Source organism: Taudactylus pleione, unplaced genomic scaffold, assembly GCF_031769625.1.
Source record: "Taudactylus pleione unplaced genomic scaffold, aTauple2 ptg000471l, whole genome shotgun sequence".
Lineage (NCBI taxonomy): Eukaryota > Metazoa > Chordata > Amphibia > Anura > Myobatrachidae > Taudactylus > Taudactylus pleione.
This window is the reverse complement of record NW_028284873.1, coordinates 4,960,400-4,983,262: the sequence shown is the minus strand read 5'-3', so window position 1 is coordinate 4,983,262 and position 22,863 is coordinate 4,960,400. Positions and strand designations below refer to the sequence as shown.

Below are 22,863 nucleotides of genomic sequence, written 5' to 3'. Positions count from 1 at the left end.
AAGATCCGCCCCCTTGCTGACATGATGACATGATTTGCGGGTGTATTGGCAGGAGGCAGGGCTTAATGCAGTGAAGTGCCTGCCTCCATTAGAAGCCTGCCTGCCCTGCTGCCTACATAGAGGTAGGGAAGTGTGTGCGCGCTCTCTGTCCCTTCCTCCCTCCCTCTCCCTTTCTCTCTCCCCCTTCCCTATCTCTCTGTCTCCACCTCTCTCATGACTTCTTTCTCTATCTTCCTCCAATGATGCTGTTTTCGGGGGTTTTACCACATTCCCGATATATACAAAGCACCAGAATGCGATGCATCTTCAGGTGGTGTTACCCCATAGAAGCATATGGGCTTCTTATCGGGATGCTCCCCTCTGGTAGGGATCCAGTCGAATCCCGCACGGCCTCCGTCCTTCTGCGCATGCAGAACATTGCTATGTATTAGAAACCTTGATCAACCACGTTTTAATGCTTTCTAACATTAACAATCCAAAGTTATTAGGATTTTGTATCTCATCTAAAGAGAGCCAGACTAAAGCTGGGGTGCACACTAAACAACGGACAACCGCACGGGTGACCAGCCGACATCGGGCGGCCGGTACACATTACACGATCCAGTGCCTGACCACCAGATATGTCGGCATCAGCCGCATCCCGCTACATGGGGTTCTCAGTCTCATTGTCAGGTTGAGCTGCATGTAGGGCAGACCTAGTGTTGCGACTATATGGCCCTATATAGTGCGTACACATTAGGCAATGGTGGATCAGGTAAAATATTGTCTAATGTGTTACTTATGTATTTCTTATGTATTTCTTCCTTGCACTCATCTCGGTAGGACTGAAGGTTTTAAATTGAAATAAACATGAAGGAGATTAAACCATGATGTGTTTCTCTGTGTATTGCCTCTTGTTTACCCTTTAAGACTGAGAATGTTAGTTGTGGTTTTCTCCTGTCCTATAGAATTGGATGATTTAGTACCTCTCTGATCAGGTTCACCCTCCCACACTCCCTATTTCTCTGTTGTGTGTGACTTTACTGTATTGGTTCAGCTCACTCAAATGAAGACCACAAGCAACAAGAATATGCAATAATACCAGGGGGATTCACTTATAATAGGCTTTTTTTAAGAATTCACAGCACCATGCCTGTAGTCACAGCATAATAAAATAAAACAGTGTTTTGTTTTGTTTTTTTAAATAAGAAAACAACCTCTTTGGTTTAAACCAGCCAACCCTGAAAATACTGCTATAAACATGAATCAGATGTATACATATGTGAAACCACATGCTTATTTATGAAAGGTTTTTCTAAATTTATTCTACAAAATATATCCTTAGTATAGTATATAGGATCCAATGCTGGAGCCTGGATGTTAAGTCGATGTGGCCGCGCTCACGTTGGCTCAGATGTTCTTCAGGTCTAGGCAATGTCTGGAGCTTGTGGAGTGGGGCCAACCATTGGAGTGACCACTGATAGAAGAGGGGTCTGAGACCACTGGAGTGGAAGTTGTATGGGTGGTGTTTGCAGGCAAGCCTGCAGTGAGAAATAGGCCCTGACAGGTGAATACTTGATAGGCCAAAGGCACACAAGATGTTAGCAATATTGCACTCAGAGGTGAATAGGAGGCAAATGAGTAGAAATGGAGTGGATTAGAGAGTAGGGGAGTCCCCAATAAGCAGGCTTTATAGCTTGGCAACAGGAACTCCAGGGATCAATTGTCTTCCTCAGTCAGCAGTACATCTAACAGGTGTGACGCTGTTGCGCCTTAGAAATACATTGCGCTACTATGTTCCGATTCTGCTAATGAAGCCTCGAAAGCCAGAATGTGTTGTCTTTCCCTGGAGTCTCTCATTTAATTTTCTCTTTTCCAGCTGGAGTTCTCTCAGTTCAGCTTTTCTCTTTTTAATTTCAGCTTTTACTTTTTGTTTCCGTTGCTCCAATGCCTCTGTATTATCATCATCGTTGGGGATTGCCTGTGTTATTACCTCCTGCTGTTCTTGGGACCCTGCAACCGGGCTGCTCTGTTCTCCGTTCCTCACAATACCTTCAGGGTCCTCTATATCAGTGGTAGGAATTTTTGCGGTGTCAATGATGATCGACCTTGCACAGTATGCCATTTCCATATTCTTCCAGCCTACTGAAGGGTCATAATTCCATGAATTTGGCACACCAAACATAGCAATCTCCATGAAATTATCCCCTATGGTCACCATCAATTGGTCGTCTTCTGGATTTATGTGACATGGGTAGTATCTCCGCTCTCTTTTCCCATGCTGAAACTCCAGATATTGGTTTCCCATACGTTGGGTAATATATTCCTGTACCACATGTCCATCAGGGTCCATTTCAGCATTAGCTTGGTTTGAATCCATGCCAAATATCTAAGAGCTGCTTATCTGTCCTGTGAGTCTGCAGCAAGACAGGTGCCTGTACAGCGAGAAGCTCTTTAGTAAAGTCCTGGAACAGACGCCATTATGACATAACAATCAGCTGTGCAGAGTTCTATTCCCGCCCCCTCTCTCCCCCAGCACCTAACTGACAGTTTATCTCTCTTTTATATTCATTTTTGTTAGTAAACTTTACATTTTAGTAAAAATAAAACTTTTATATTTGATCTTTTCATATCTTATTTATTTTATCATCTTTTCATTGATTTTTCAACGATGAATTACAGCAGATAGGAAAAGCATAATAAAGTAAAGTAGTTGGTTGTAAGACATCACATACATATGAAAAGAGAACAGCATTGAAACAACAGATAGTATACAACTGATACATATAGCATACAAAACAATGTATGCTATATGGACCAACTATAAGCCAGACCTACACAAGATGTTGCCATCCCATCACTGCAATTCTATAATAGGGGAAGGGGTAAGTGACTGAAAAATAAAAAGCGAGCATATAACATCACAGAGTGTGCGTATGAAAAAGAAAAACATGCTGCCGGGAGTCAGTTCTCAGCAGTGTTAAGGACATGAAGTAGTATGCTGCGATATTGCCGGTCAGTGGAGTGTCCGGAGACAAGACAAGGGGGATAGTACTTGTTGTGTAGGTCTGTAGCAATTTTATTGAAGGGGCCCCCACAACTTAGTTGCCCCGGGGCCCCCACAAGCCTTAATCCGGCCCTGCACCAAATAAAAAAAATGTTGGTCAATGTGATAGGCAAAACCAGTTCTATTGGTTGTCAATCATGAAATATGTGGAGATATTTGATATCTTCTGTATTACATGCTTAATGAATGGCCCTGAGCTTTCATTTTTACAAAAGTAGGGAACATTTTTAATTTTCACCCATTTTTTGTAGAAAGTAAGGGATGATGAATAGACCCCTAGGGGTGATGTGGAAAATGCAGTATACTCTAGGGCACCTTGATTCAAGAAAGTTTGGGAACCACTGCAATACAGAGATTACTCTTCACTTTACAGCAGAAAAATAAAGTAAGCACCCATTTTCTTTGGCAGAGAATTATTACATTTTTAAAGGACACAAATGAGTGCAAAGATGATTGGTGTTTGTATTGCTGAATACAATGCATTAAGATTACTTGAACCTGATTCTGAAATGTACAAAATCCGATGGTTTATTTACCTTTCCCATGGTGGAGCACTTGCACATGAGCAGGACCCATTCTGAGCATGTGCAGAATGAGTCCTGCATGATCACATGATCACACGCCTGGGAGTGTCACACCAATTTCCTGGGAGTGCCAAGGCCAGGGTATACGTTGGAGGCATTGGTATCAGAACGGATGACTTGAAAAAGCCAGAAATCTTTGCTGCCTAAATAAAGGTCATGGAACACAGTGGCAAACTTCCAAGCTACAGGAACAAGTTCTTATGAGAGGTTGGAACTGGGACCACCCATTACCAAATGTCTAGTTCCCCTTATGATTATCACTAAAAAAAAGAAATTATAATTCTGTTTCATTTCTAGCAGGCATCTCATTATATATATATATATATATATATATATATATATATATAATATTCACCAGGTCTGGCACTCCCAATAACACAATCAACTGGCCGAGGTGCCCTCACATATATAATACAAAGATCCAAAGGTGCGGCACTCTCTTAGTGAAATATTACCAACACTCATGTGTTTGAATAAATCGACGTTTCGGTATTTTAATATACCATCTTCACGATTATAAAAAAGAACAAATACAAGCTTACCTTATATACATGCTGCACCCTGTGAGACAGACTGCGCTGACAGCGGGACCATGCACCCGGCCGGCGGCAGTAACTGATGACATCATCGCGCAATGTGCGATGACACGGACACTGTGCCCATCACCATGGAAACATAATCAACAAAATCGCATAACAGGAGATGCTGGAGAAAGAATAATAAACATTAAGATACTAAACATTAAAAAACTAAACATTAAAAAACATGACTGAAGCCACATATAAGTGTTGCATGAGAACAAACTAGTCCCATAATGGGAGAAAATTTATAAAGAAGGATCCAATAAAGATATTACAAATAATACCATATAAAGAAAACATTTAGCGATAAAAAAATCTCTAGGATGACATATATTAAAGAGATCAGTAAAAAATCAGCAATAATTCAAAAACAGGATAAGGACATGGATTCATTTAAACCTCGGGCTGCAATTACATCAAGTCGATGAATCCACCTTGCCTCACACTGCATCAATTGGCGGTTGCAACAGCCTGTTGCTCGCCATTTTGCAGAATTGAAACATAGCCTGGCAAGCTTGCGCTGTCATATAATTGACCATATTCCACAGTCTGTTAGGGGTGGTGATAAGAACCGCCAATTGATGCAGTGTCCTCCTGTAGTTGTGCCCATTAATCAATGCCCCCAGTAGTTGTGGCCCTTAAGCAATGCCCCCTATAGCTGTGTGCATTATGCAATGCCCCCAGTAGGTGTGCCCCTTCTGCAATGCCCCTGTAGCTGTGCCCATTATGCAATGTCCCCCAGTAGTTGCCCCTTCTGCAGTGCCCCCTGTAGCTGTGCCCATTAAGCAATGCCCCCCAGTAGTTGCGCCCCTTCTGCACTGTCCCCATTAAGCAATGCCCCCTGTAGCTGTTCCCCTCCTGCAATGCTCCCTGTAGTCGTGCCCCCAGCACTAGCTCCCCCCTATGAAGAAACTTACCTTCGAGCTGGCACCGCTCCATGACGTCAGGGCTCCCGAGGCCCGCTGTGCCATCACTGCTGCTGCTTCCGCCGCCTGCTGGATCTAACTGGATCCAGCAGACACGCGGGCTCCTCACATCACGGGTGATGTCATGACATCACCCGCGCACTGCATTACTGGGAACGCTGCCCTCTGAAGCGATCAGAGGCTTCTTTAGTCACAGTGCATACTTTACATTACTCTAGCAGCTGCTCCTCTCTGCAGTTGCCAAGTATGCACTGTGACTGGGGGGAAGCCAGCTAAATAGTAGTTTAAAGCATAATAGCTAAAAGTTTAAGTTCATGCTCAGTATTGCACAGAGGTTCCCAACCTCGAGGCACCCCAACAGTGCTGGTTTTAGAGATATCCATGGTTTGATTTAACCACCTGTGCTCAACCATGGATATCTCCAAAACCTGAACTGTTGGGGAGCCTAGAGGACTGCGTTTGGGAACCTCTGGTATATCATAAAAATGGTCCAAACGCCACCAGTCCAGGTTTTAAAAATATCCATGCTTGAGTCCAGATGGTTAAATCAAATTGACTAAGGTGCTAATTAAGTCATCTGTGCTCAAGCATGGATATCCTTAAAATGTGGACTGTAATGGCGGAGTTTGGGAACCTTCGGTATATTGTGTTTGAAAAAAAGAAGAAAAAAGTTGATGTTGGATAAGTTTTAAAAAAATGTTCTTGACGTAATTCAATCACAAAATAAAACCTGACAATTTCCGAGCAAAATTTGGAAAAATAATAGCTAGTTAAGTGGTATGTATATGTGTATATATATATATATATATATATATATGTATATATATAGAGAGAGAGAGAGAGGGAGAGCAGTCCAAACGACCGGCACTCCTTCAAATATCACAAACGCAGTAAGGTACTTGCCTTGGTGCTCTCCCCGGGTGTAGAAGAATCGCACCAGTAATAAATAATAAATAAACTGGTGGCACTCACAGTACTTCCAAAAATCAGGATACTAAGTCGGTAAGTAGAGCTAACGTTTCAATCTCATTTCATCGAGATTTTCCTCAGAGACCAACAAATACAGTACAACAACGGGTATAAATAACAACAAGACAAACTCCCCCAGATGCTACAGCGTGAACATCCGGCAACGGAAACGTGGCGCAGGTGGGGTGACGTCATCACATCACATCCCAGCCCACCGCGTCATACCAATGTCGGTATAATACATAAATTACTATGGTGACAATCCCAACACCACAAATAACAAAAGCGTGTTACTCACGCAAATATCAAAATCCATTAAGATAAATATGAATACAATAACGTGTCAGCTCAAGCTAAGAGCATAGACAATAAAGACACGTAGAGCTGACCAATATAGCATAAATTGGCAGCATAAATCAATTACATTAACACTGTAAACGAGGACTGATCAATTCAATGTATCATAGTAATTCAAACTCTTCAAATATAGTAATTCAAACTCTGCTAGAAAACAGATATCTGTATCAGTATCAGGGCACCGCAGGGCAGGGGTTGCTGTTTGCAGGGCTGTAGCTAGGGTAGTGCGGACGGTGCTATCGCACAGGGTACCACAGGTCAGGGGGCGCTGTTTGGGCCTGTCAAATTTCTCTTTATTATCATTCTCACTTATAACTTCCTCTTATTTCATCCCCAGCATCTCCTGGCCTCTCCTATCTCTTCCCTGGCCCTTCCCCATGAAGCCATGGCCCTTTTTTGGGTGCATCATGTCCCTTTGAAAAACGAGGGGGGCGCCAATGCTCTTTCTGGCACAGGGCACCAAAAAGTCTAGTTACGGCTCTGGCTGTTTGGGCCTGTCAATTTTCCTGTTTATTATCATTCTCACTTATAGCTTCCTCTTCTTTTATCCCCAGCATCTCCTGGCCTCCCCTATCTCTTCCCTGGCCCTTCCCCATGAGGTGATGGCCCTTTTTCAGGTGCACTATCTTATGTCCCTATTTAAAAAATGGTGGAGGGGGGGCGCTAATGCTCTCTCTGGCACAGGGCACCAAAAGGTCTAGTTTACGGCTCTATATATATATATATTATATATATATATATATTTCTCCTGACTTATTTGCCAATGAGCTATTTACTCCTTTTGCTGCTAGGAGGGAAGTGCAATGCAAATCTCTCTTGTCTTGAAAAGGTTTCCAGCACTGAACAGGTAGCTGTTAATTAATATGCTGGATGGATTTGCTAACATGCGTCTTTAGTTTTGTAGTGAATCTATTCTAGGGCATCAATGTAACTTGTTCAAAATGTATCAAACAATGACTTTGCAAAGCTTGAGGTCTCCATTCTAATGTTAGAATGAACTGTTTATAGCTCTGAATCTATTTGCATAGTGATTTATTCTGATGAATTAGAGTTTTGGTAATATTTATATACACTGAGTGGCCAAAATGATTATGACCACCAGACAATTTTGTGCAAAGTAACTATTTTGCAGATAATGCTGACTTTGGATGTCTGAATCTGTGTAAGTTGTTGGAATATGTGTGTACAGGTAACTGTGGTATGGCTGAGTGAGTGAACACTCCAGCGGATGGCCTGAGACAACAAAAAGCCCAGTACTTAACCAGTGGGGTGGTTTATTTAGTAGCAATGTGACTGTACAGTCGTTCTCCCAGTTATGAATATACATAGCATCAATGATGTGTGGTGAGGTGAGGCAGAGTCTTTCCTGTCACACTTATGGTGGGTACACAATATACAGATATATCTGCAGATGATGGTTATTCGTACACACTGAACAACCATCATCTTTGTCTGCTAGCAGGTCCCGGCGACAAATAGGCATGTCGCGGCGTGTCCCGGCGGGCGGGGGCATGACCCGCCCCCCTCCTTACGGCTGCCGCTGTGTGTGTGTGTCTGTCTGTCCATCGGCTGTGCAGCACAGCCAATGCGATATGTCAGTGAACGCCGACGTTCACCGACATATCGCATGTACACACTGCCTGACGGGCAGCAGATATATTGGCCGAACAATTGATCAGCCAATGTATCTGTCAGTGTGTTCCTAGCTTTAGAGTTTTGACTATAAAAATTATAAGACAAATGTAAAGAAAATATTATAAATATATAAATTTTTATATTCAAAACTCTGGAGTAAGAAGTGTATGACAGGTGAGGCACTGCCTCCCTTGTTTACCTTTTCCACACATCCCTGATCAAAACACACCAAATTTCCAGCATTATATACTGCTGCACCTTGGTATAAAGGCCACATGAGCCCTTGATGTTCATATATGTATCTGTAAATCTGGCTCTGATACTAGCCAGTGCCTGCCCAACCATTTACCTCACCGCACATCACTGCATAGCATCTGTATAGAGAAGAGCTTGAGTGGAGTATACAGGTCACCAGCCGGTGACTGTACCTGGGTAGCAGTGCAGGATGCAAGCTGTACCAAACTCTATAGCAGTGGTAGCAGCTCTCTGCTGGTGTGAAATGGAGGTAAATGCAGGTCTCAGGAGCGTAGACATCTGTCTTCCACTGTGACGCTCTAACACAGTGTAAGATGACCCTGCACTAGTGCAGTAATAGGGTTGGTAATCATCTTGGTTAGGGATTTCAAGCTTTCCTGTAGGAGCCTAAGTATGGAGTACTGCCAAGGTATGCAGGGACCAATGACGTGTATCAGCCTTGTAAAGATGTGCAAACGACAGACTATGAATGTGAAATGATTGTTGGCTCTCGTAGCAGTGGTGCGAGCATTAGAAAAATGGCTGCACTGGTGAATTGCTTGAAGGTGGTAGTTAAGTATACACAGAGTGGACCAGTAGATGAAAAACTGTGTCTGAGCACAAGGTCTGTGGCTGTAAATAGCTACTGGATGCTCAAGAGAAACAGGGAGAGGGCAGACTTTTTCTCTCCCACAGACGGGCAACTGCACATTATGTTACAGGAATTCTAAATCAGGGATCAGTTCAGATGGCCTCTCAAGTAACAGTACACTGCACATTACATTATATGGGCTACAGAAGCAGTAGGCCTGCCCATATGCCATTTGTAACTGCTGCAAACAGGGTGAAATGTCACCAGTTTGCTCAGGAACAGAGGAATTGGACAGTAAATGATTGGAAATGTGGTCTAACGAATCATGCTTTCAATGGTATGGTGAGAATATGGAGACAATAGCACAAGCATGGATCCTTCTTGCATCATCACAAGTCTTCAGGCTCCATGTTATGGAGATGCAGTTCATTGCATTTTGCTAATATTCCTCACAAAACATAGCAGAATCCATACCTAGAAGACTTCAAGCCATATTAAGTGCAAATGGTGGCCCAACAAAGTACTAACCCAGTGGTCAAAAATAATTTTATCCATTGACTATAAAACATATCTTCATTACTAAGATCTAGCTCTACTGTACAGTATTTCTTGTTTAACAAAAATATTCATTACTATAACAAAAACCACTTTACTGTTTATTTTTAATCAAATTCCTGACTTTCTAATTGTAGTTTTGTATTCACATTGCATCATTGGATAATTTTCAATATCAATTCACAGTACAAGATTTTGCCACATTATTTCAACGTCTTAATTCTCTGGTATTCAGGCAAAATTATTTAAATGACAGTAAAGACTCTTGTGCTGTTGTGTGTACAAATACGCTAAGAATGGAATCCATTGCGTTAAGTAGAGGTACTAGACAGAGATGGTTCTGTCCTTGAAATTACTTACATTAGTGATAAAACCATTTCAGTTAGATCTCAACCTCAAATAGTAGGTTGCATATTGCAGAGACGGACAGAAAAAATATAACTATTTGCAGTTAACTCAGAAATGTTGTTCCTGATCGATGCTTTCACTCTAAATAATTGTACAAGAGTATGTATCTATATAAATCCACCTGTGTATGCCTTCCCACAAATATATATATATATATATATTTATATATATATATATATATATATATATATATATAGATAAGATGATTTAATTGTTCCTCTTGAAAGAAGGAAATAACACAATTCTCATACAGTTGTCATTTTTGTATACCAAAAAGAACATCTGAATAAATGAGTGTTCACCCATGTTCCCAATACAGCTCCCAGAGGTGTAGCGTGTAGCCAAGGTGCCCAGAACAAGCCTATGCAACAGCCCCCCCCCCACAGACCCCTTTTATTCTACCAAAATCATCCACATTCCCCATTTTTTCTATGAGACCTCTCCACTTGCACTTTGTATGTCATCACACTTGTCCACATGCCCCTTTTATGTCACAAGACCACTCCATATGACATTTTTATGCCATAAGATACTACAAGATACTACCACCTTGAGAAAGCTGCACTTTGCAGCGAAACGTGTCGTGGTTTTATCCTGGCATTTGGCACTTGGCACCTTAACAAGCAAGCATCATACCATTTGGATTTGGGACTATGTGCAATATCTCCAGTAACTGGCTGTATAAAGGATCCACTTGTCTGCGTTGGCACATACTTGACTCTGAGACCATCGCTAATTAAGGATTCCTCCAAGGTTATACCATAAGCCGGTAAATTATAAACAGTTGGACTTTTATTATCACCAGAAAACCCTGTTTGATAATGTCTTATCCTCAATGGAATCGAAATATACATTTAATAAGAAATCGAGACATTACAGTCATGGGAATAAATCCAGCAGATTATTGTCTAATTTGTTAAAAGGGCACCCCCCCCCTACAGTTATTAAAGCTTTAAGAAGCAATGATGGAAATTTACTCAGGTCTAATGCAGATATCTCAGACATTCTTAGGTTATTTTACTCACCGTTATATTCTAGCCCGGACGTGGATGAATAAAAAAAAAAGGCTTTTTGGTCCAACATACACGTGCCAGCCATGTCCACAGACCAGGCTTCTTCATTGATAAAACCAGTGACAGCTGATGAAATTGCGGCTGTAATTTCTTCTTTAGAATGCAATAAAGCCCCAGGCCCTTATGGCCTCTCCAATGATTTTTATAAGATTCTCTCCTCAAAAATCTCTGAGACCCTCACAGTGGTCTATAACTCTATTCTATCAGGCAATAGCCCCCCACGGTATTTTAATTCTGCTACTATCAGAGTTTTGCCAAAGCCGGGCTGTGATCCAGAACTCCCTAGTTCATACCGTCCGATCTCCATTGCTAAATACGGATTACAAAATTCTCACGAAAATATTAGCAAATAGACTTAAATTGATATTGCCGTCCATTATCCACACCGATCAAACTGGATTCATTGATGGTCGTCAGTTTGTTGCAAATATAAGGAAAGTTCTCTCAATTATGCAATGTGTGGAGGCTTCCGGGAGCTGCGATACCAAAGTAATTTTATCATTAGACGCCGAAAAGGCATTTGACCTAGTCACATGGGACCACTTATTTGAATCATTGCGGAGGTTTGGGGCACCAGTGGAGTTCACTAATTTAATAGCCAATTTATACTCTGACCCTATGACACAGGTAATGAGTAATGGTTTTTTACCTCCCCATATTATATAGAGAGGGGTACTCGCCAGGGGTGCCCACTATAGCCCCTACTGTTCGCTCTGGCTTTGGAGCCTCTGGCGATTGTCCTTAGAGAATCCTCGCTTTTTGCTGGTATTGTAGTGGGTAAAGTGGAGGCTAAAATAGCACTGTTCGCAGACGACATGCTTTTATTCATATCTAATCCCGACACTTCTATCCCCACAATTATTGCCTTAATTGATGATTTTGGAACCTTTGCTGGATATAAAGTAAACTATTCTAAGTTAGAATTGTTACCATTATTAGGAGATCTAATGGGTTTAGCTCTCACCCTGTATTATCCCTGTTCCCAGTGGTTAGAACCACTCTGATTTACCTAGGAATTCAGGGCCTGATTCAGACCCGGTCGCAAGCGCTGAGCACTTGCAACCGGGTCGATGGTTGCCCACTGGGCATGCGCACAGCGGAGCCGGCTCCGTCTTGCGCATGTGCGAGACCCGGCTAGCGATGGGTGCTCTGTCGCTCCGGGTCTCGCACCAAAGGGGGGTGATTGACAGCTTGCCCCGTTTGGTAGGCGTGGCCGTGGGGTGGCTTCACAAACGGTGGCGTTCCCAAGCGAACGCCTGCCATTTGTGGGGGGCCCCCACTGACATCACAAGTGATGTCAGTGGGAGAGCTTCTGGCTCTATTAGAGCCGGAAGCTCTCTGGGGCTTGCGGCCACGAGACACTACCACAAGGGTCTCGTTGCAAGCCCGATGGTCACGATGGTCTTGACAAAAAAATAAAAAAAATGCCCAGATTCAGAGCGAGCGCTCTTTTCAGTGCGTCCGGTTCTGAATCAGGGCCTCGGATCCCCCGATTATTAACTGACTTATACACTGTTAATTTTAAACCCGTTTTGATGAGTATCTCTAAAATATTGTCCGGATGGATGAACTTACCTCTGTCTTTATTAGGCAGAACCACGGTAATTAAAAGCATAGCCTTTCCCAAGCTGTCATATATATTACAAATGCTCCCTCTGAGTCTTACAAAAATGGATGCATCTCATGTGGACACAATATTTAAAACATTTTTGTTAAATGAGAAAAAAACGAGGATAGCTTACTCTAAGCTGCAATTGCCACGTTCTGAGGGAGGAGTGAACTTACCTGACTTGCAATCATTTAGTAGGGCAACTCTATTCAGATATATCTTGAATTGGTTTTGGGGCAGATCTATTTTTGTGAACTTTGATTTAGAAGTAGAATTATTTTCCCCATTTTCCCCCAGTGCATTGTTACACGCATCCAAAAAGGACATCCTGGCTCAGATATTTACTAGTACTCTATTTTTCAATACATATCATTCCTGGAGATATACTAATATTAAATTACAGAGGAACCCATGTTCTTCCAGATTTACGACTTTTTGGGGAAACCCAAACTTTCTCCAGGGTCTACAAAATGCTATATATAAGAAGTGGAAAGAGGCTGGTATTTCATCAATCCGAGATGTTTTCGATCCTGGGGGGGGTCATGATGTCTTTTTCTGAACTAAAAAACAAATTTAAAATAGTGGATAGAAACTTTTTTATGAATTTACAGATTAGACACTTTGTCAACACATTGCCTAAACCTATGACTGATGGAGAAACACCTGACCCTATGCAAACTATTTTTTCCTTTTCTCCTACTAGTCTTTACAGACTTAAACATTACAATATGTATCCCAAAACTTCATGGTATAACAAAATATAGGGATCAACACTAGAAAGATGGTCAAGGGATATCGCGGATATCTCAAATTTAGATATTTTACAGGATCATAACCTAATGGTATTTAAATATTTACATACTGCATCTTTGCAGGAAACACACTTTAAAACAATGCAGAGAGCATTTATCTCACAGGCTCAGAGAGCACATATAGTTCCAGATGAAACTGGTAAATGCCCAAAGTGCAGAATGCAGGGAGCTACATTCATTCATAATTTTTGGCAATGTGGGAAGATAGCAGTATTCTGGCATAAAATCATAAATTATATTAACCGGATTTTCAACTTAAGTCTTTCTAGAAATCCAATATCTTGTTTGCTGGTAAATTTGTCACTATGGGACTTGGGTGTGCTGGGAAATGAGATTACCCCTGTATTAACTGTTATTCTTTTGCGAAGAAATAATCTTATAGTTCTGGATTAAGAAATCTACGCCCTCTTTGGCTGAAGTGAAAAACACTATCCTTCGTATTATATATTTTGAAAGAAGAGCTACCATCCCTGACATAGAGAAGGGTATTATCAGATTCCATAAAAAATGGAATCACTATATTGCAGCTTTAGATGCGACAGTCCAAACTAGGGGTGAGCGGGTTCGGATTTCTGAAATCCGAACCCCCCCGTGCCTCCCCGATCCGAGTCGTATCCGAGTCAGGCTCGACTTTTCCCGCATGACTCGGATCTGAAATCGAGGCAAAACGTCATCATCCCGCCTTCCGAATCTCACGGGTTTTGGATTCTATAAAAGGTCCCCGCGTTGGCGCCATTTCTCACTCCGGCTGTGGACAGTGAAGAGGGAGGGTGGGAGCTAGGGCTAGCTGGGCTGTGTTGTGCTGCTGTTGTCCATAGGGGCTGTGACCACTCAGTCCATAGGGGCTGACTGGGCTGTGCTGCTGTTGTCCATAGGCGCTGGCTGGGCTGTGTTGTGCTGCTGTCATAGGGGCTGGCTGGGCTGTGTTGTGCAGTCAGTTGTCCATAGGGGCTGTGTCCACTCTAAAGTCTATAGGGGCGGCTGGACTGTGTTGTGCAGTGTCCCATAAAGGCTGTAGTCCTAGAGGGGTGCTGTAGTGTTGTCCAGGGGGTGATCTGTGCATCAGGGGTGCTCCCCCAAAGTGCACTCCAAAAAAAAAATTTTTATTTTTTTCAGTGTTTGTGAATTGAGTGCGCAGTAGCCGCACGTGCATCAACAAAGTAGCGCCAAGTGTGCGCCTGTGTCATAAATCAAGGGCCGGCTGGCTTGTCCGTTAAAGGGTTCTGTAACCTCCAAAGTGCACTCCAAAAAAATAAAAATCATTTTTTTTTGTGTTTGTGAATTGTGTGCGCAGTAGCCGCACGTGCATCAACAAAGTAACGCCAAGCGTGCATCTGTGTCATAAGTAAAGGGCCGGCTGGCTTGACCATTAAAGGGTGCTGTAACCCCCAAAGTGCACTCCAAACAAAATAAAAAATAATTTTCTGTGTTTGTGAATTGTGTGCACTGTGGCTGCACGTGCATCAACAAATGAGCAGCGCCAAGCATGCGCCTGTGTCATAAGTAAAGGGCCGGCTGGCTTGTCCGTTAAAGGGTGGTGTAATTTTTTCTTTTTTTTGGAGCGCACTTTGGGGGTTACACCACCCTTCAACAGACAGACGCACGCTTGGCGCTGCTGCTTTGAGGATGCAGGTGTGGCTACTGCGCATACATTTCACACACAAACACAGAAAAAAAGAAGATTATTTTATTTTGTTGGAGCGCACTTTCAGGGTTACACCACCCTTTAACGGACAGATGCATGCTTGGCGCTGCTACTTTGAGGATGCACGTACAGTGCACACAATTCAGAAACACAGAAGAAGAATTTTTTATTTTTTGTGGAGCGCACTTTGGGGGTTACACCACCCTTTAACAGACAGATGCACGCTTGGCTCTGCTGCTTTGAGGATGCAAATTCACAAAGACAGAAAGAAAAGTGCAGCTACTGCGCATACATTTCACACACAAACACAGAAAAAAAAGATTATTATAGTGCACTCCACAAAAAATTAAAAATTCTTCTTCTGAGTTTCTGAATTGTGTGCACTGTACGTGTATCCTCAAAGCAGCAGCGCCAAGCGTGCGTCTGTCCATTAAAGGGTGGTGTAACCCCCAACGTGCGCACCAACAAAATAAAATAATCTTTTTTTCTGTGTTTGTGTGTGAAATGTATGCGCAGTAGCCGCACCTGCATCCTCAAAGCAGAAGCGCCAAGCGTGCGTCTGTTTGTTAAAGGGTGGTGTAACCCCCAAAGTGCGCTCCACAAAAAAGAAAAAATTCTTTTTTTTCTGTCTTTGTGAATTGTGTGGGCTGTAGCCGCACCTGCATCCTCAAAGCAGCAGCGCCAAGCGTGCATCTGTCTGTTAAAGGGTGGTGTAACCCCCAAAGTGCGCTCCACAAAAAATAAAAAAATCTTCTTCTGTGTTTCTGAATTGTATGCACTGTACATGCATCCTCAAGGCAGCAGCGTCAAGCATGCGTCTGTCCGTTAAAGGGTGGTATAACCCCCAAAGTGCGTTCCAACAAAATAAAATAATCTTCTTTTTTTCTGTGTTTGTGTGTGAAATGTATGCACAGTAGCCGCACCTGCATTCTCAAAGCAGCAGCGCCGAGCGTACGTCTGTCTGTTAAAGGGTGGTGTAACCCCCAAAGTGCGCTCCACAAAAAATGAAAAATTCTTCTTTTTTTTCTGTCTTTGTGAATTGTGTGGGCTGTAGCCACACCTGCATCCTCAAAGCAGCAGCGCCAAGCATGCATCTGTCTGTTAAAGGGTGGTATAACCCCCAAAGTGCGCTCCACAAAAAATAAAAAATTCTTTTTTTTCTGTCTTTGTGAATTGTGTGGGCTGTAGCCGCACCTGCATCCTCAAAGCAGCAGCGCCAAGCGTGCGTCTGTCTGTTAAAGGGTGGTGTAACCCCCAAAGTGCACTCCAACAAAAATAAAACATTTTCTTCTGTGTTTGTGAATTGTGTGTACTGTACGTGCATCAACAAAGGAGCAGCGCCAAGCGAGCGCCTGTGTCCCATAAGTCTGTTAAAGGGTGGTGTAACCCCCAAAATGTGCTCCACAAAAAATAAACAATTCTTTTTTTTCTGTGTTTGTGTGCGAAATGTATGCGCAGGAGCCGCACGTGCATCAACACAGCAGCAGCGCCAAGCGCGCACCTGTGTCATAAGTCAAGGGCCGGTTTGGACATCTGGTGGACGTGGCAACAATTTCTGACATGTCTACTGTCACTGCATATGATACTGCCACCACTGACAGAATGGTGGAGGATTACATTGGTGACAGCATCCAAGTAGGTATGTCAGAAAGTCCATACCTGTACTGGCAGGAAAAAGAGGCAATTTGGAGGCCCCTGTACAAACTGGCTCTATTTTACCTGAGTTGCCCCCCCTCCAGTGTGTACTCCGAAAGAGTGTTAAGTGCAGCCGGGAACCTTGTCAGCGAAAGGTGTAGGAGGTTGCTTCCAGAAAATGTGGAGAAGATGATGTTCATAAAAATGAATTATCAGGGAGACCAGCCTCCAGAACGTACAGAGGGACCTGTGGTTGTGGATTCCAGTGGGGACGAATTAATACTCTGTGAGGATGAGGATGTACACAACACTGAAGAGGGTGAAGAATCGGTGGATTAGGAGGATGAGGACGACATCTTGCCTCCGTAGAGCCAATTTGTGCAGGGACAGATTAATTGCCAGCTTGTTTTGTGGCGGCCCAAACGAACCAATCATTTCAGCCACAGTCGAGTGGCAGACCCTGGCGCTGAAATGATTGGTTTGATAAAGTGTGCATGCCCTGTTTATACAACATAAGGAGGGCCCAAGGACAATTCCATCTTGCACCTCTTTTTTTCTTTGCATTATGTACTGTTTGGGGACTAGTTTTTCAAACTGCCATCCTGTCTGTCACTGCAGTGTCACTCCTAGATGGACCACGTGTTTGTGCCGCCCACTCGTATCGCTTAGCATAGTCATCCAGCTACCTCGGGGCAGCCTTTTGGACATAAAAACACTATTGTGAGGTGTGAGGTGTTCAGAATAGACTGGAAATTAGTGGAAATTAAGGTTATTGAGGTTAATAATAGCATAGGAGCAGAAAAACCCACAAATTCTGTGATTTTAGCTGTTTTAATGCTTTTTTTCAAAAACATACAGATCCAAAACACAAAACCCAGAACCCAAAACACGGAAGGGTGGTTTTGGCAAAACCAATCCAGATCCAAAACACAAAGAAAGATCCAGATCCAAAACCAAAACACAAAACACGAAAAGTGGCCGGTGCACACCCCTAGTCCAAACACATATATATAAATTATTTGAACCCACCACCTGGTTCTTATATAGACAATTAGACACGCATGTCTCATAGTCAGTCAGGGTAGGATGACCTCACTCTCAAATTCTAAAGAGTAATTAACTTGTATCGATTGTAAGATGTAGGAAGTATATCATAGCATGTGCATATACATTTAAATTGTTCCCCCCTTCCCTTATATGTTTTCCTAAGTAATCCTCCTTTTTATTTTTGACTCTATTATTATTATTATTGTGTATTGTATGTTAAAAGAATATATGATATGATGATCGCAATTCTTTGTAAATGGATTACATTTAAAATGTATGTGAAGTGCATCATTATATGTTTTGTAATAATTTTCCTATGAAACATTAATAAAATGTTTTTGAAAAAAAAAAAATTTGGACTTTTGCTATGAACTATCTATAACTGAACTGAGCCTACAGGGTTTTGATACTATTTATGCCTTTCTGGTTTTACTATCTACATCGATATGTGGGTTCACGCATTAATTTTAATTTACATATGTCTATATATATGACTGTTTTTATGTTTATTATATTATTAAATTTTTAGAGTGTTACTACTATCTGTTTAGCGCTGCTTATCATTTTTATCTACTGTTATTTAGGAGGCTGACTATCTCCACACAGCAGCTGCTTGGAACAGCAACACATAAACAGCGCCCTTTACTATTTATAGATACTACCACATGCACCTAGTAGGCCATTGCACTACCCTGCATGCCCCTTGTATGCTACCAGACTTATCCAAATGCCCATTGTATGCCATCTCTCCCCATTTTGTATTATGTAGCATACTCCCCTCTCTTCCATTTTGTTTTATGTAATATCCCCCCCTTAATGTGTATTATGTAACATTCCCTCTCCTATTTTGTATTGCACTGTATTTCCCCTTCAAACAGATTAAGTGCACTTATATCTATATTTGGGACTTACATGCACCAAGGAGTAAGCCCTCTGTGCATCACTGTCCACTCCTATGGGTGGGCAGGTACGCACTTCTTTAATAATGAAGATCTAGAGCAGCTTCTACCCCCATCCCAGCTCTCTTCCTTAGCTCACTGTGACAGGCACTGCTCCTTCCATCCCTCTTCGGCTGCTCCCTATTACGTAGCTCCACCTCCTTACTGTGACAGTCGGCTGCTCCCCACCCCTCTCAGCTCTGCCTCGATGGCTCTCTGTACAATGCAGGCGGTGTGTGACATCATTAGAATACGCACATGACACCTGAGTGACAGCTGCCGGGGCTACCTGTAGGGAAGGAGCCTGGGTCAAATACTGCAGCTATCCTTTGCAGTGCCCTCACGCTCGACTTGCTATACCCCCAACAGCTCCATATGCCTCATCTTATAAAATAGCCCTGACCTGTCCAGTATAGAATCCAGCCCTAAATACCATGTGAATAGAAGTAGGCTTACATTTCCCTATTAAGCAATACAGTCGGTTACTATTAAATGTTAACTTGCTTAGGTCAGGTACTGTATTTAGGTGTTTATGTATTTAGATAAATATACCATACAGGAGACACACTAAGTGTTTTAAACATATAAGTAGCACAAATAAAGTACAGTATAATGTAATGAAATAAAATCTCTCTCTTTGTGGCACTACCTCACATCCATCTTCTCTAAAATGAGCACTTAGGCCTGCTTGCCAGCTTCCTTGTAGCAAATAGACTTTTTTTCAAGCATAAGGTCTCTCGTCAGGTAGGTTCTTCTTGGGCTGCAGCCAGACTCTCTGTCTGCTGGGTGCCAGTTTTTTTCTAGCTGGTTCCTTGTTTGCATCTGTTCCTGTAACTTCTAACTGGAATTCTGCCTTCAGCAAGCTACAGATCAGCTGTACAATATAGACTGTCTGCTGAGCTATCCCTGATTGTTGCCCCATATTGCCCAACACTTAGGGGGTATATTTACTAAAGTGTTAGTTTTTAGAAGTGGAGACTTTGCCCATAGCAACCAATAAGATTCAAGCTATTATTTTCTAGAAGGTGCTAGACAAATGTTAAGTAGAATATGATTAGTTGCTATGGGCAACATCTACACTTCTAAAAACCCACACTTTAGTAAATATACTGTACTCCTTATTGTTTGAACCAGTGCAATACCTGAAAGATCTGGCATGGGATTAGTCCATCAAAGATAACATTCAGGAAAAAATATATTACACTATGGTGAAGCAGCCATTCACATCACCAGAGGTCACCAAAAGTAACTTCTTACCTCTGTGATTGTCACAAAACACATTTTAGCCCAAAAGTACATGTTCAAATCAAAATGATCCTACTATTATATACTATTCAACTGGAACTGCACAGAATTGTACCATATAGCTGCAAGGTGTAAACAGTCAAATTAGTTGATATAGTCCCCACTTCTATTGACTCTCATCCTATCACCACTCTCTTCTGCTCCCACTCACCCTGTCTCTCACTTGACTTTCCCCCATGTACTAGTAACCCTGCTAACCTCATCCCCATCTTGCGTCTTCACTGTCTTCCTGTGTCCAGGCCTTGTGGAATTCTGGATCTGTATTTAATAAATTGGCCTTTGTCCTAAAATATGTTACTCCATTGAGACTTGGATCTCCCATTCCGACAACACTTTTCCCACTGCTCTGACTCTGGGCTCTCTTTTCCCCCCACATCTTCTGCCCTGGTGATTAGCTGCGAGGAGCCGTGGTTATTCTTCCCTTACCTCAGGTCACCTATAGAGTCATTTCATTTGTTCCATCTCTTTTCTTATCTGTTTTTAAAGTCCACTTTATCCTACTGTGATCTATCTCTTGCAATCGGTCCACCTTCTTCAGGTCAGGTTGTGTTCATTAATAATCCTCCTAGTCCCTCCTGCATATTCTTTAACAATGTAAATGCATGTTTTTCCCACTTTTTCTTCAGACTTCCTCTCCTTCATACTGTACTTTATTTTAATATCCCCATAATAATTCATTGGATTCTGCAACTTCTAAACTTCTTTTCCTTTTTTGTCCTTAGTCTATGAATCTAATCCTCTTCTCACTTCACTGGTCACACTCTTCACCTCATATTTTTCTCTCTCTCTCTCTCTCTCTCTCTCTCTCTCTCTCTCTCTCTCTCTCTCCTTATTCCACCACTGCCTCACTCAGTACAGCCGTGACTCCCTGAACTGATTCTTTTTCTTCCTTCCTGCACTCGCTTTTTCCTCCAACTCCCTTTCACTACCTACTTTCCTCAAAAATTTCTACTATCTGTTATGACATTTCTTCCCCAAATCCTGCTCCTTCCCCTACCCACATCTCACTCTAAACATACCCTCTCTGCAGCATGGTGCTGTCTCTTAATAAACACTGGGGGCCTGTTTCATCCCCGCTCGCAAGCGCTATGTGCTCACAAGTGGGTCAATTGTTAGGCAATGCGCACGTGCGGCGTGCGCAGTGCATGTGCACGAGCCCCGGAGCGAGCGCAAAAAGCACTTGCTTCGGCACTCGCATCCAAAAGGGGCGGCTGTCGATGTTGATCGACAGTTTGCCCAGTTTAGAAGGCGGGGCCGGTGGGGGGTGGCTGGGCAAACGGAGGCGTTCCTGCAGGAACACCTGCCGTTTGTAGGCGGCTCTACTGACATCACTCATGATGTCAGTAGGTGGACTTCCTGCTCTGTTAGAGCAGGAAGTCCACTGGGGCTTGCGGCAATGAGAACCTACCGCAAGGGTCTCGTCGCAAGCCTGAAGGTCGCGATGGTCTTGACCATCGCGACCATCACCTGGCCGCTTGCATAAGCTGTGGGTGGTAACCCACAGCTATGGGAGCGGCCAGGAGGCCGCAACTAAAAAAACAAGCGGCCGCCCTGATTCAGTGCGAGCGCTCGCTTTGTGCAAGCGCCTCTGAATCAGGCCTTGTATCTCTATAATCTTAGTTGCCACTTCAAATGGCTTGTCATCCAATGGCTGTCCAATTTATTTTCCTTACATTTCCTCCTTGACCTGCTTAAATATGGTTTTCGCTTCCTTCACTGACCAAGGTCATTAATTATTTTCTCAAAACTAAATCTAAGAGTTATATTCCCATTCTCATCCTCCTAGACCTGCCAACTACCTTTTAAACTGTTGATCGTACTCACCTACTTAAAACCCTCCACTCGCTTGGGTTCCATGACACTGCCCTCTTATGGCTGTCCTACTACCTTTCTTACCATTCCTCTCTGTTTCTACTGTACCTCCAACTTTATTCCCCCTCTCTTCCTGTTTGTGTTCCCCAAGGCCCTATCTGTTTCTCTCTATTTCTTGAGTGTCACCCTCACCTCCTTCCCTCCTTCAAATTTCATGCAGTCTCCCAATTCTTCCACTTTCACCTACGCAATATCTCCCAGGATCGGACCCTCACCCTGGAGGCTTTTTCATGACCTGGTCATTTTCTTCCTTGACTATTGCAGCCTCATACTGTACTCTCTGGTCTTCCTTTCACCTGCATCTCCCCTTTTAAATCTATCCTTATTGCCTACCTATCTCATTGTTCTGATTTGATCTCTCCTCTTATTCGACTCTCCCACCTCTCCTTCAACTGCTTCCCTGGCTGCCAATCCCAGAGAATCCAGTTTAAAATTTAGGGCCTCAGTTACTGCTCCCCCTCTTAAACCTACATCCACACTGTCTGTGGATGAGTTTCATCCTATTCAATTGGATTGTGTGTTTACTTATGCTTAATGAATGCTGTTCTCATTTGTTCTTACTGGAGTATGAACATGCCATAGAGTGACAACTGAGCTTTTCCCATAAATATGAACTGAGACTGCAGATATTTCCACTTAGATAAAGATTCCTATCTCCAGATTGCAGATTTAAGGCTATCGGTTGACTTGTATTTTCTGACTTGAAACAGCTGATTCTGGCCCTGATTCAGAGCCGGACGCTCTGAAAGAGCGCTCGCTCTGAATCAGGGCCGTCCTTCTTGATTTTTAGAGCATCCTCCTGGCCGCTCGTATAGCTGTGGGTGACCACCCACAGCTATAGCGAGCGGCCAGGAAGATGGTCGCGATGGTCAAGACCATCGTGACCATCAGGCTTGCGACGAGACCCTTGTGGTAGGGTCTCGTTGCCGCAAGCCCTAGAGTGCCTTCGAATCAAACAGAGCCGAAAGCACTCCCACTGACATCACTTGTGATGTCAGTGGGGCCGGCCCTAGACGCCTCCGTCTGGGCAGCCATGCCCC

The 22,863-nt window shown here is 43.0% G+C and overlaps 1 protein-coding gene across 1 annotated transcript in view; it reads left to right on the top strand.

Moving 5' to 3' along the window:
• Positions 1-22,863, top strand: part of MYO1F (myosin IF) — a 312,887-nt gene that overhangs the window by 4,033 nt on the left and 285,991 nt on the right. The gene's annotated exons all lie outside the window — the stretch shown is intronic.